At 36.5% G+C, this 14,291-nt stretch overlaps 1 protein-coding gene across 1 annotated transcript in view; it reads left to right on the forward strand.

The window, feature by feature from the left end:
• The first annotated feature begins 7,700 nt into the window (after positions 1–7,700).
• LOC148179571 (discoidin domain-containing receptor 2-like) overlaps positions 7,701–14,291 on the forward strand; it is a 113,704-nt gene continuing 107,113 nt past the window's right edge. Inside the window, exon 1 of the mRNA XM_088029797.1 lies at positions 7,701–7,884. The gene's annotated coding sequence lies outside the window, so the exon portion shown is untranslated. The remainder of the gene's footprint in view (positions 7,885–14,291) is intronic.

A 14,291-nucleotide genomic window follows, 5' to 3' on the forward strand; every position in this document is an offset into this window, starting at 1 on the left:
AATGGAACCCTTCTGTTTGCCGTGATGGTTGTGATGAGTAAATTAAATCAATTTTGAATAATGAGTTTTGGGTTTGCAGACACAGAACATTAAACACATCCACAAAATTTAACAGTATCGGTTTTGTTCAATTCAAGCTATCAAAAATTTACAAAACAACATCCATTCGATGTGTCACCACTGATGACCAATATATTATTATAGATAAACATTAATACGTGAAATTTCGGTTTTAGCAAATATATGGTTTGTTTCCACGACAATTGATCGGTGCGGAATTTATTGCGTCTGAATAAACTAAATTCGCTGCTTTTGCCGTTAAATATTCTGATAGTTTGCGTCAAAAATTTCTGCAATTTTTGAGCAGCAGCAAGCTGGCAACCTGGCAGAGTAAAAGTCAATAAATCTGATTTTTTTTCGATTTTTCAAATTTTGTTGGCTTAAAAAATAGTGTGGATCACACATCCGGAAATGCTGAAGTCTTTGTGGCTCCGCTTCGTCGTCGCAATTTCGCTCAGACTAAAAGAGCATTTTCTGGTCTTGTGATCTAAATTACTATTTTTGAGTCTATCTAATTAAGATTGTTAAAAAAATCTGAGAAATTTATTTTTTTTTATATGTTTGGACTGTTCTAGAATTTTCTAGAATTTTCTCTCTGACTGTTCTGATTTGGTGGACTCCAATTTTCTCCAAAAGACCAAAAACAGCTTAAAAGCAAATGTGGACTTTTTACACTTTCTAATTTTCGTCTCTTTGTCTTTGGATATCGCCCCAAGGTGCCGTTACGTCCACTCCCCTCTTGGCAATAAAGGTCGTAGATGACGCATCTTGGGCCTTTTACGTGTGAAGGCGAACGTGTTTAATATTTTATTGGTTATCGCCATTAGAATTGCTCAATTAAGTGTTGTGCGGTACAGAGGGGGATGGTGCTATTCACATGGCCTCTTCTCTTGTTGATGCCAACCGCACAGATTAATCATGCGATGAACATAATTGCGTTTCCGTAAGTGTACTCGTCCGGTAACACCCTGCGTTAATTAACAAGACCATGTATCATGCTGGCTGTCATATCCGTCACTGATAGCGAGCGAAGAAGAGCAATTTTTATAGTTGAGATCAGACTTGTGTTTTATTCGCTCGTGGGGATCATACCTGAATTGCGCTGGGGCTGACTTCGCCTTTCTTTGATATAAAATGAGCTGAAAGAAGCGAAAAGAATCGTTAATTATTTGGATGGTTTTCTCGTTATCTCGCTGTAATTACTGCCACTTTTTAGATTTTTAATCGGCGGCAGCGGGGCGCAAATTACTGCAAGAAGTTGGATGTTATTAGAAGAATTTTTCGCTTCTAGTTAGTGCTTTTATGACCATTAAGTTAGAATTAATGAGATAAAACGTTTTGTGTTTTATTCAAAAAACTAAACTAGAAATATTTTCATTCGGAATTTTGCGGGATTGGCCAGCCATAAAGCTTTTAAAAAAATGTGTTTTTATTCCCAGATTTGTCTTTAATTATTGTAGTGTTTATCCAATTAAATTTATCCGGCAACAACAGAACATTAATGAAATTGAATTTAGCGCATTCAAAGTCAATAATTAACAAGTTAACAAGTTGTTATTTTCCAACAGATTTTCCGATAATGTCAAAAGTTATACAAACTGAATATAAGCAAACTTTGCAGTAACAATTCAGATTAGGTTTTTTTGTAGAAGTCGCAAAATTATTAAAATCATATGGCTTTTATAATGTTTGCGGAAGCCCACAATGGTGCGTGGACTTTCTTTCGCTAACCAGTACGTACCAAATTACATTTTATATTTACAGTTTAATATTTGTTCAAGTACTAATTAGTTTTGTGAACTTTGAAGTCTACCGAGGCATTTTGCGGCCCACACAAGCAAAGAAATAAAAGTTGCACACGATATTCATCAATATTGTCTAGTTCCACAACAAAATTAATGTGGGCTCGGTGCTTTTCATCAGAAATTAATATAAGAGCTTTCCATTGTGTCAAACGCATGAGGGCGAACAATAAAACTCATGACACATCTAATAAGACCGCCACTGTCAAAATATATAATTGGATTCCGTTCTGCACTTGTCATCCAAAGTGCGAACTTCGACCATTGAAAGTGAAACCCTCCATCAATATCTGTATTTATATTCGTAATCGTCACAATGCGCAAAGCGCGAATTCCAGAGACAATAATAAGGGTGCTACAGACACCACACCATTGTCATGCCATAAAATGTAATAAGCCAAATTTTAAAGAATACTGCACGCTGAGTTTCAAGTTTCCTCTTCAATATAATAAGATTTCCTCCCTCTAAGACGACTTGTCTAAACTTCATTTTGGAAATTTTGCCGAATATAATACCAGAATTACAATCGGGGCTTGATTATTCCGAGTTTTGTTTGAAAACTAGACGTCGCAGGAGGCGCGGATGAGATCGAGTGGGAACACGTGGCGGTCACGTGACGTGGAATGCGCTTAGCGGACAGTATGCGCTCGTCTCCCCTACACGTTAATTAATTCACAGAAAATTGTCAACATATTTAAAATTCTCTTATTGGTACATTTCTGTCGAACGCGTTTTGTGCGCCAACAAAGAAGTAGAGCTTTTTTAATTAGATAGCTTCTCGTACTTTTTCCCGAAGTTGTGCAACCGAGTCTCGCTTTTAATCTTATTAATGCAAATGCATTAATTCTCCAAATTAAAAGTTTCTGTCGGTGCGTTCAAGCGTCTTTCACGTTATAAACTTATTAATAACGATATGTAAACTTTAACAAAAGGTAACTCTTATAAGCGGGGGAAATTTTACTTATGCAAACTAATTATTCCGAGAGGGAAGTTCAAACTTTTGATTTTAATTTGGATTAAATTTAGATGCCTTTCAGCGAATTGCCTTACTTTTACACGTAAAAAAAGGGAAAACTCAAACAGAGGTGAAATCATTTGCCTGTGAAAATATTAGCCACATTACCGCGGTAAACTCTAGGGATTTTTTTGTTTTGTGACAACAAAATGTTTCAACTGCAATGTTATTGTAATTTCACATGAAATTTAATCAATGCCGTTACGGCCGCAATGTTTATTCCTGAATAATGAATACAGCAATAATTAAACACAAATGCAACTACTACGACACTAATGCCATTACAAGTTATAATAGCTAATACATAAGAAATGAGGGCACTAGCCGTGATTATTCTGAGGTATAATTAATTTATTAACCACTGATAGATGTTTACCCAACGTAAATGGTCACATTTTTGCTTGTTTACTGCAATTATTAATATTTAAGTGCGGTGAAATTGCACTGCTGGAAGTTGGGGCAATGGCTCACTTTGCGGTCGGCATCTCTTGTTTAGTTGAGCACTACACTGTATTCTAAAGGTATTTTTATTTTCAATAAACAAACATGAATTAATGTATGCATACTTCAAAAACGGAAAATTGAAGAAAAACTGAATTTATGAATGCAAGCGAATCTAGAAAATCTAACAGTGCAATAGTCCAAGAAAAATTTAAGAGTGGAAGAAAATGTGGGAATCCAACAGAACTGAAGCTGTACTTGTCAAATAATTTGCCTCGTTGATGACGTCGAGACAATGCACGTCTTACATCAACTCGATTTATTTGTTCCTACCGCACTGGTATAATTACTCAGTAATATGAATATTATTGTTACATTTATGGAAGTTAATTGAATATCCTTTGTTACATTAATTGGAACAATAGTTCAAATAGCAACACAGACAATAATACGAGCTGAGTTATGCGCTTTGAAAAGCGCTACATTGCCAATACAGATGTATTGTTTATCTTTCAAATTATAATGCTTCTTCATTATCAAAACCACCTGAAAAAGCACAAATTATCGGTTCTTCCATCATTCCGCTCGTTTTATTCCCACCAAGAGGGGTGGCATAACAACAATAAGCTTAGTGTAAAGTGAGTAATTAGTTTTTTGCTCAGTCGGTAATGGAGAGAACGAATTCGGATAATGGCGGGAAAAAATCTCCGGATAAACCGGAGTAGCCGGAGTTTTACCCATCGCATCGGTCCGGTCGGGATAGCCATTAGCGCCTCCACAGGTTTGCGGTCATTCCATGAACTGACCAAAGCGGCCTTTGGTCAAGGTAATATAAGACCGCCGCTAACGGTCGACGTTTTAAGTGCAAATTGGTTCAAATTGCATTTAACAGCATCGACTCTGGTTTTCACAATTCCTAACGTGATAATAAACAACGCTCGGTGTCCCACTTGTGGCTTGGTTTCTTTGCGGTTTGGGATTGCTTTCCGCAAGGTTGGCACCACCGTTGCACAGATTTAGTTCTGGAGAAAAAAACTCGAGCAACAGTACGCTTTTTCTAGCATATTTGCATGAGTGATGTCCTCTACCTAATCCATAATCGATGAGGAACACAAATAGGAAGAAGCGAAGAAAAAAACGAAACGTAAAGAATGACAGAACAAAAGCGGAATTAATCGCCTTCGGCGTTCGATGTGGAGGTGTACGGACGAATATTTTTACGCATCGTAGATCAAAATGCATATTCATTCTTGAATTAACACATCCCAATGAAATCGATCCAAGCTCACAATGTGTTGACTCTAACTCGGTGATAGTTTGCATTACTGTTTGCGTTGCAAATTACCGTCGCTATTCATTTTACTAGGGGCTCATTATAGCAGTGAAGGTCCTAATATATTGTCGTGAATCTGGCATCGGCTTGACAAATTGTCTACCATTGTGCAGTTGCAGAGTATCTGCGACTGCATATGTACACGTTCATTTAAATTAATAAATTTGCTTTCACAAGGCTTCTTCAAATTACATATTTGCACTGCATTAAAACATTAAATTAGATAGTTTTTGGGCATTCAAATCACCACGATTTTGTTGCCTACATCTCATTTCTTTTTTAACGCATTTGGTGAAATTTGAATCCACATAACGCTAATCTCGATTTTTCTATAAAGCTGTGCGATTTTCTCTTCAATCATTTTACCCATCAGCTTATTAAAAAGCGGCTTTGTATGTGCTCGTGTACAGATAAAAGTGGCTGGCGGCAGCGTGTGAACATGACCTAACGGATTAAATTTTTAAAATGCGGTAGAACTGACGATTTATCAACATAAAAACAGAGAACGTCATTTCCATAAGTTACACAACACTGATTTCGTGTCGCGATATGCGCAACAAATAAATTAAATCATTATGTTTAAATATGTAATTACAGTAATAACATGTTATTGACATCTCCGAGCTTTTCACGAATTTTTGGATGAAGAAATTTCCGAATTGCCCCGACAGTTTATTGTTTAATTAAACCGTTTTTCTGTGAGAAGTTGGGCTTGTTATGAGGGTCAATGGTCGCCGAATTTCAAAATAGCGTGCTTTCGGATGTGAACGAGTTTTTAGAGATTTACAGAGTTCTTGTAATGTCTGTATCGCTAACGTATGCTAAGAGCGATTTCGATCACACTCTAATTAACTGCATACAACCCCTATCACACGTCAACCCTTAGCTTTATTCAAATTAGCGCTTTTGGTACCAAAAAACAACACATACGCGCAAAAATTAACAATTTCGTGTCAAATCGACAAGCTCAAATAATATTGAAGCTAGTTCATTATCCAATAACCATACTTGTAAAGCGAAGTTTAATATTATTCGAAGTAATGAAGTTTAAATTATTCCTATTCTATTATTTATATCCTGACAAATGAAATGCAAATTGTGAAGGATTTGGTATCCTGGCAGTATTTCTACGAACGAACTTCAAAGTGGAAATAAATTCTCCTATCATTTCAGCTTTGAGTAAAATCATACAGTAATTAATTCTTCTTTAAGTTCTGAAAGATTACACTAACTGCATGGAACTTGGAATTAAATTATTCAGAGTTTATTCTTCACTGCCGCATGTATGAATAAGAATTCCTATAAAACTCGCGAGTGTAAACAGATAACTTACGAGTAATAAGAAAGCCTCTGTTCTCTTCCGACCAGACATGTTTTTACCAATGGACTTCAAAAATGGGATTCGGTTATTGACACTTTCATTGTGTAGTTATCATCTGTTTAAACATTTATAACAATGTTTTTGTAATTTTAAAAGTACAACGACTGATAACAAGTGACATTAGGACAATATTTGTTCCTGTTCCGGTGATGCGTTTTACTGGGACATAATTTTCATGGCAGACGCATTATGTACACATAATTTATTTAAAAACTCGAATATTATATAATGATTTAAACTAAATTATATGTTATAGTTAGACGTTCGGTCAGTCATAATCATAATTAACTTAATTACGGAATTATCGGAATTTTATGCATAATATGCCGCAGTAAATTATAATAACTACCGATTTTTTGTGTAATAAATAATGAGGCTTATCTTTCAGAGTCAACCTACAAAAATGTTTGTTTAAACAAGACAGGTTGTTAGCACAATGCTGTCATTTGCTCTTTCACAGGAGATAAACGCCCCGTATAAAAAATCCTTTTGTTCTATGATTGATTAAATTATATTCAAACGTTTTGTTAATATTTTCAACAATAAATGAGTGAATCCAGGTGAAGTGGACCACCCAGAATTTTTTTTGTTCAATTTTAAAGTAATTTGGTATCTGGAGTGTTGAAATTTCGCATTTATTGCAAGCATAGACTAGAAAAATAAATTATAGAAAATGTGTTGATGGGATAAAATAGCCAAAAAAATATTGTTTTATGAAAAAAATGCTTAAGTGATATTACTTTAACACTATATATATATTTCGAACTGGCGACAAAATTGCTAATCTCTTTCAATTGGCCGCCATTTTAAAATATGTAGCGTCAAGTACTGTCAAAATATTTTTCCATAAAAATGTATTTAATTTTCAGCTCTAATACATTTTCTATAATAGTTTTGTAAAAATTTCCACACTTTATTTTTTCAGTCGCATTTTATTTTATTACTGCCGTTCTAACTATCAATCATCTGATGCCAACAAAGACACGGAATCGTAATTTCAATGCTAATGCGAGTTGTAAACCGAACTGGTTATTACGCTTCTATAAATTAAGTGAAAATAAGTGCAGCAGATCAATAATAATTAAATAATGATAATTTGTCATTTGCTTCATCAGAAATAATTGCTAATTAAATTATTGCGAATGCCTTCAACAGAGAACTGTAAACATTTTTAATGGTGTTTTTGAAATAAATATTTGTTCAAATTGACTACTGCATATTTAAAGAGTTGGAAACAAAAAGTTTAAACAAAACAGCAATTTTTGATGGTTATTGTTTTATTGTTATTAATAATAACAAATATGAGTAAATAACGAACCAAAAAATAGTATCACATAAAAAACGCGAATGAATTAAATACCGGTAATTTAATTATAAATTTCAGTTTAGTTCCGTGCTGAAACTGCTGAAAACGGGGTGACCTTTTCCCTGATCTTCAGTTGCAATGTTCGTTTTTGAAGGATAATGTGTAGATATTTTTACTGTTCATTTCCTGGCACTGCTTGGCGAATAATTGTATTTATCGAGTAAAATTGGGTATGCGCAATGTTTGGAGAAATATTAGCCCGTATGCTCAGCAGAGAAGAGAATGATAAGGGGTGGGGTTGAAACTCGCTATCAAAAGGGCTGCTGCGGACTCGTCCTGTTCAGTCTGTAGATAACCGTAAACGTGGTGAGACGGCGAAACCGAACCACGCTCGCGAATAAAACGTGTTTGAAAAACTGTGTTTATTCTTCTCCACCACCAGCGAACAGAAAGGTGCTTTTTTGATCGTGGGATTTTGCAGTGTTTCAGGTTGCTCCCGAAGCACTGAAATGTGACTGTGTTTTTCAGGATATCAGTTTGCAAAGGTAGAGTTGGTGTTTGATGTATCATTTAACGCGAAATTAAAAGAACAATTGATAAGTTTATCAATGAGGTGTTAGGTTCGCTTTGACGGTTTTTCAGGAGTGTCTATTTTCCCGGAAAATTTTCAAGGAGACAGACGGTTACTGCTTTTTGCTTGTCGAAATGAGATTAAGTTACACAGTTCTGTCTTTCAAAGGAGGATGACGTCTTTGTTTGCATTCAGTTGCCAGTTTTAATTGGTATTATGTGAAAATTTGATGATGAGGCGAGGAAATTAATTGAGGGAAATTTTTAGCCGGCTCCACTTGTTTTAGTTTCATTTTCGATTCCTTGTCAGGTTTTACAAATTACATTAACAAACATGTTTTTGTTCTTTTTGAAAACACTTAATAACCATGAAACGTTTTCTGTTTTCCACTCCGACGTCAATTTTCAAGATTAAGAAATCATGAGCGCTAAAAATACTCCCAAGTCACAGTCGCTAACATTCGCAACAACAAAATTAATGTTGAATAGCAGATCCTAAAAATTCCCGAAATTTGATTATTATACTTTTCCTTTTTATTTCTTTATTCCAAGCGAATCACCTAATTATTTTTGTTTGTTGGATCAAGATAAACGGATCAAAACAAAAAGCATTACATGAGATATTCACAATGACAGAATCGTGAAAGAGAACGTTCGGGAAATTTGATTTCAGCTCTCACTTGTGGGGAAAAAGAGATAGGCGGTGTGAGTTTCTCGGCGCGTTGAGTTTTCTTTGAGAAACTGCAACCACACACCACGTATTCTCATGTTAAATTTCGGAAATTTATTAGCATTTTCGTGATCCTTATCGCATTAATTGACGGCAATTTGTTAAATCTCTCAATTATCGCGTAGTTTGAAAGATTTGAGTTTCGCAAATTCGTTAATACACGGATCGAAGTTGTCTAAACAAACAAGGCCCCCACCCAATTAAACTTTCTTCTCACTTTGTGTATCTCTTTTCATCTGGTACTTTTAATTAGAATGAGCTTTAATTATCGTTTAATTACGTAAATTACATGGCCTGATAGTCTTGCACTATAATTTCCCGGATCTTTTCAATTCATTCCGTACACATCCAACCACTCCTTCGCGTTAAATGATGGCCCTCTTCATCTAATTAAATCCATCGTAGCTTTTTATTGCTCTTAGCGCGGATTTTCGTATCAAAGTTAAATCGAAAACGTCATAATCCATTAGGCATCAGTCGGACTAACTCGATCAGCAATTGTAACGCCGCCCGGAAAAAGCACCCGGATTAACCGGATCGCTGTATAATTCAGACTAATTTCGTCCTGAACGGAATTACATATGAATAAGTGATAAGTCGCCATTTCCCGGGATGTCATCTGACGGTGTAGACGACGTCCTCAGGGTGGGGGCTTATAATTAAACGGAATTATGGCTGGGCGGCCAATGGAAGGAGCTTTTCAATATTTATACTTGATGAAGTTGCCGGAAAAAAGGTAATTTCGTTACGTCGTAATTAAACCGAGAGCCGAAAATTCAATGTTGAACCACAATATTCTTTTATTAACTTTTAAACTAAACACCTGCAGCTCAAAATTTCCTTTCCAAACTTGAAAGTTAATGGTAAGAACTGTATTAAAATTATAATCCATGAAAACACACACGTGTCGCCAAAGTTGGGGAAATGCTCAAACAAGCCCGATGAGGATTTGCTCTCTCTTCACTTTCGGGTTTAAATTTTTAATTCGATTTTTGTGGAAAGGAGAAATTGTGCAAAATGGAGAAGATCCGAGACATTCAATTTCTAGTGAACGACAAGTCACAACTTTAATTTAATTTCGTACGAGACGAGTTTTAACGCGTTTCAACCCTTTAACTGGCGTTGAGCTGCGTGCCAAACTATTTGTTGGCTTTAATTTACAGTTTTGCGAGACAATTTTAATGGAAAAATTTGATTTATGCTGTGGTGGCGGCAGACGAGCGCTCATTTTTAGTTTAGACAAAACCATTGACATTTATCTATTTTACGCCCCACTTTCACGCATCATTTCTCGGGAACTCGTATTACTTTATTTTACATAAATTTTGCATTGAAAATAGGTCAGTGCATGTTACAAAGACACATTGTCACTGGGAAAACAAAGACCCACTTGGCTGCGAGTCAAAATGTACGTCAGCGGTACAGGAATAGTGCCTAGCAGTTCATTGAAAATTTGATCTTAAACAAAGCCGATTTTTAAGGGATGTTCTAACTCGAAACTGTTCTTTGTGATATTCTGAAACGAAGGCCAGATATTTTCAAAACTTGCCGGTCACGCAAAATAACAATCTGCCAATTCAAAGTGTCTAACAAATGACTTGATCTGTTGACTTATGCCTCAGTTTTTATGACAAAATGTTCGTTTATGACTGCTCGTCAATAGTGTGCCAACTGTCTCATGCTGTTTAGAGCCTGGTTGAAATGCGCTGCATATTTATTAGCTATTGTTACGATTCAGAAGGGCTAATTTGTTGCTGGTGAATACTCTACAATGCAATTTTGAGCTGGTAGCCGCAGTCTGTCGGTGTATTCATTTAATTTAATGTTCCTCTCCAAGTAGTTAAAGTGAACTAGCTCCATAATAACTTATCATTTAATTCAGCTACCGTTAATAATAGAGGATCTCAATGATCGGATATCTGACACGATGTAGTTTCGAAGTACAAAATGATCGTGCTCGCGTTGTATTGACCCCATCTCTGAATTTAATAGTTGTTGGTCAGTCACGTCATGTCTGCTCGCACACCTGTATTTGACTTTTTTCAGCATCACAAAGCGATTAAATAAAATTAAATCACACATATTTAGTGTTGTAATAATTTATTTTGTTTGAACAAATCTCAACAGTCCACTAGACGTGACAGGTTTTAGTTTCAGCAGAGGGTTTTTATGTCAAATGAAATCCTGCTGCCAGTCGTAAATGCGAAGCTTTGTACAAAGTCTGGGCTCATTCGAGATTTTTATAATTAAATTCTAGACATAATAAGAGATAGATAAGGTTTTTCTTAATTAGATTTCTGTCCCAGACGGGCCACCGGAATATGTACCACCACCACATGACTTATCATCGAGTTGATATTAGAGCTAGATCGGTATTTGTGTAGATATCAGGTTATTGCTCCATCTGAGTCATCTTCTATGTAATATTTCAAACATCCGAGTAATGTAACTCGGAAGTAACCGTCTGATTAAATACATCGACAAACAAGTGGGTGTTGCATTTTCTGGGAAACCCAATCCATATTGATCTTCTGACAACTCGTAACATTGTCGAATGGATTATGACAAACGATTTCCGTTTCCACTTTACATTCATCGCATTCCTGTGTGACTTTCCGAGCGGTCATCACTGTCCGAATTTTCCAACGTAATTTAGGCACACTCCTGTGTCTTTCCTTTCTCTCAAAAAATTCTCATCATTGACAAGTTAAGTGCATTCCGTTCGAGACAAATTCTACATCGTTTGAAAGAAAGAAGCGAAACGAGCTCGTAAAAGCGGTTATTTCTCTTATATCCGAGCATGCTTTTAAACAAATCACGCGTTTTTCCGGTTCATTCCGGGTGGGGAACTCGGGGAGCATCAAGTTGTTACCGGAAAGAAATAAAACGCTCATTCATCTAATAAATTTGACACGGTGTAAAATGTCAGGAGACTAAAAGCTCGGATGCGTTTTGGAGGGGACATGCGTGCCATGCAAAGCACGAAAGCTTCACAATGCGAGGATTAATCCTGAAACGTTGCTTACTGTCATCCATTAGAGAGTATTCAGTCACAAGTGGCTGAAGAAGCCGTCTCTGGTTGACAGGCAGCGAGCTTTGTAGAGCCATTTACACAAACTGGCAAATGACGAACTTGATCACCGGCATTTGTTTCATGGAACAATTGAAATCTGCAGTTGTGCTCTTGTTCAGATTTAAGCCCTGTGCGCTCTAAATAACGCTTTCTTATTGTTCTTTCGACCATTTTCCAATAGCAATTAGGCGCTGCTGCGACATCGATTGCTCGTATTACCAGTTTGAGATGGTCATCATCAGACAAAGGATCACCTGTACGTCTGAAAGGCAAATTTTCTTTTGTGCGAGTGGGATAATAGAAATGCTTTTGCTAGTTCGTTCCGGAGGTCTTCCGGGAATGAAATATCGACAAGACGGATCTAAAATATCGTCTCTTGCACTCACATTATTGATAATATCAAGCCAACGTTTGCTTTTAATTCAAGTCGCAAATATCGTAGGATTTTCACGATATAAACTGGGATAAATTTAACTTAAAGCTTCTCCGGCTCAGTGTACAAAGCCCATGGTTTAACGTCCCTCGCGTGACCCCACGTTTGTATCAAATATTTAAGACATTCAGCCACGGTATTATGGTTAAGTAATCTGCTACAACCTACTAAATATTCACCAATGAAACAGAAAACCAAAGGATGTAACCTAGATGAGATAAAAACAAGCGTAATGAAACCTAATTTTAGCGAGAACATATCTGTAAAATGTTGTGACCCCTTTAAACTGATATTTTTATACTTTGCCCGCTATAAAATTGCCCATATCATAAAACCTCGGTTAATATTGAATTTTTGTGACAAGGTTTAGTGCAGTCATAAGTTTTTAAAGCTTACCTCATTATAAATAAAAAGATTAAATTAAGTTTCCAGCTTGCCCGCGTTGTGAAATACCAAAGCTGATTTTCCTGTTTCTAATTTTTATTTGGCGTTATTTCACTACAGATCAGTTTCTGTGGTGAACTTAATCTGGATTGATCAATAACGAAAGACGACGTGGTTTCAAGAACTTGTTGAAATGCTACTCTTCTGCGGATTGTGTAACTAGAGAAGTGGCCACACAGCTGCTTAACATATTCAAATCACTTTTGATTTAAAACCGAAGTGTATTATATTATTCCGGATTATGGAAATGGCAGAAAAAATTTCAACAGTTGCACGCTATATTAAGGTTCTTAGCAACTTTTCTTAACTGTCGGATGACAGCATTTACTCCATCCCAGTTGGATATTTTTTCCCGATTTTTTGGTGCTACACAAATATTTCCAATTCCAAATTTTAATTATTGAAATAAAATTTTTGGTCGATATCTATTTTATTTGTGGAGCAAACCTAATTTACGGGTACTCATGTTACGTCGAATTTCACACAAAATCCAAAAACTCTATACGTCAATAAATAATTGAATTTGATTGTTATAAGTAACTTTTATAGCAAGGTCTACGTCTAGGCAAATTTGTGCTCATTTTTTCCGTAATCCTTCGAAAAGAGGGGGGAATATAGCATTTACCCCACCCGTCTCCTGCCAGTGTTTTCCTGCTGGTGGTTTCTTGATGTCGGCACTCGACTTGTCGTCGTCATCTGCCGATCCCAGATGTTGCCTAACGCTAGAAAAGTAGTTATAAATCCAAAGAGAGCTTCCTTTGTTTGCGATTCTCTCGTGATACGAACAGGATAAGTAGTTGAATGTAATAACTGCTCGCAAATCCTTCGTTGTGAAAAGAACATTTTTGCGAGATTTACAGTGGGTGCGGATAAAAACGCTCCTCTTTTTCTCCTCTGTTGTTAATGTTACAAACACAATAGGGCAATACGTGAACTATCAGGTTTTATAAGCAGCGCCCCTCGAACGGAATCGCGATAACGGCGCGGCAAAGTTTGCCGAGCGCTTTTATCTATTCATAAGACTTTAGTGTTTGGCTTTCACGCCACCGAAACCACGCTTTTTATCTAGAATCGTGGATTATGCATTTTCGCAGGAAACGCGGCTGAATGATCCGTGGAACATATCCCGAGAGTCCATCAACTGATGAACACTATTGTTTCTCCCGAGGGAGCATGCAAGAACCTCCTAATTTATCAAGCGCAATGATGTGTGCAGAGCTGGATTGCACACTCTAAACGATTGGTGGAATGGCCGCTCCGATGATGCTTTGCCACCTCAACTATAATATATCTCATTACCATTTCCCTAATGGGAAAGTGTTATAGTGTGTGCAAAAGACTCAAAAGAGGGAGTTTATTGATTTTTCTGCCGACGACAATCGGAAAACGGTTGAGGATTACGCCCATAACTTCCGGCGAGTTATTGGAACAAGTAACCTTAATAAAACTTTATTGTTTTTAGGGTTTTAACGGAGAGCCGATCACTCGGGCAGGTTTCATCTAATTTTTATGCCGAAGCTGCTGGAGGTTATCAGCACCATGACAACGTCGTAATAAAGTAGCGGCGGCGATGAGGGGTTAAAACTAAAGTGAAAAAGAGAACTCTGCATGACTATGCAGTGACAAAATTCCGATGAATCTTAGAAGAGTAATTTTTATATCTTTTGAGACCTTGCCAAGTTCAATTTAACTTCATCGGAAA

This window comes from Gnatocerus cornutus, chromosome 2 (genome assembly GCF_029298725.1).
Source record: "Gnatocerus cornutus isolate USDA-ARS CGAHR chromosome 2, icGnaCorn1.1, whole genome shotgun sequence".
Lineage (NCBI taxonomy): Eukaryota > Metazoa > Arthropoda > Insecta > Coleoptera > Tenebrionidae > Gnatocerus > Gnatocerus cornutus.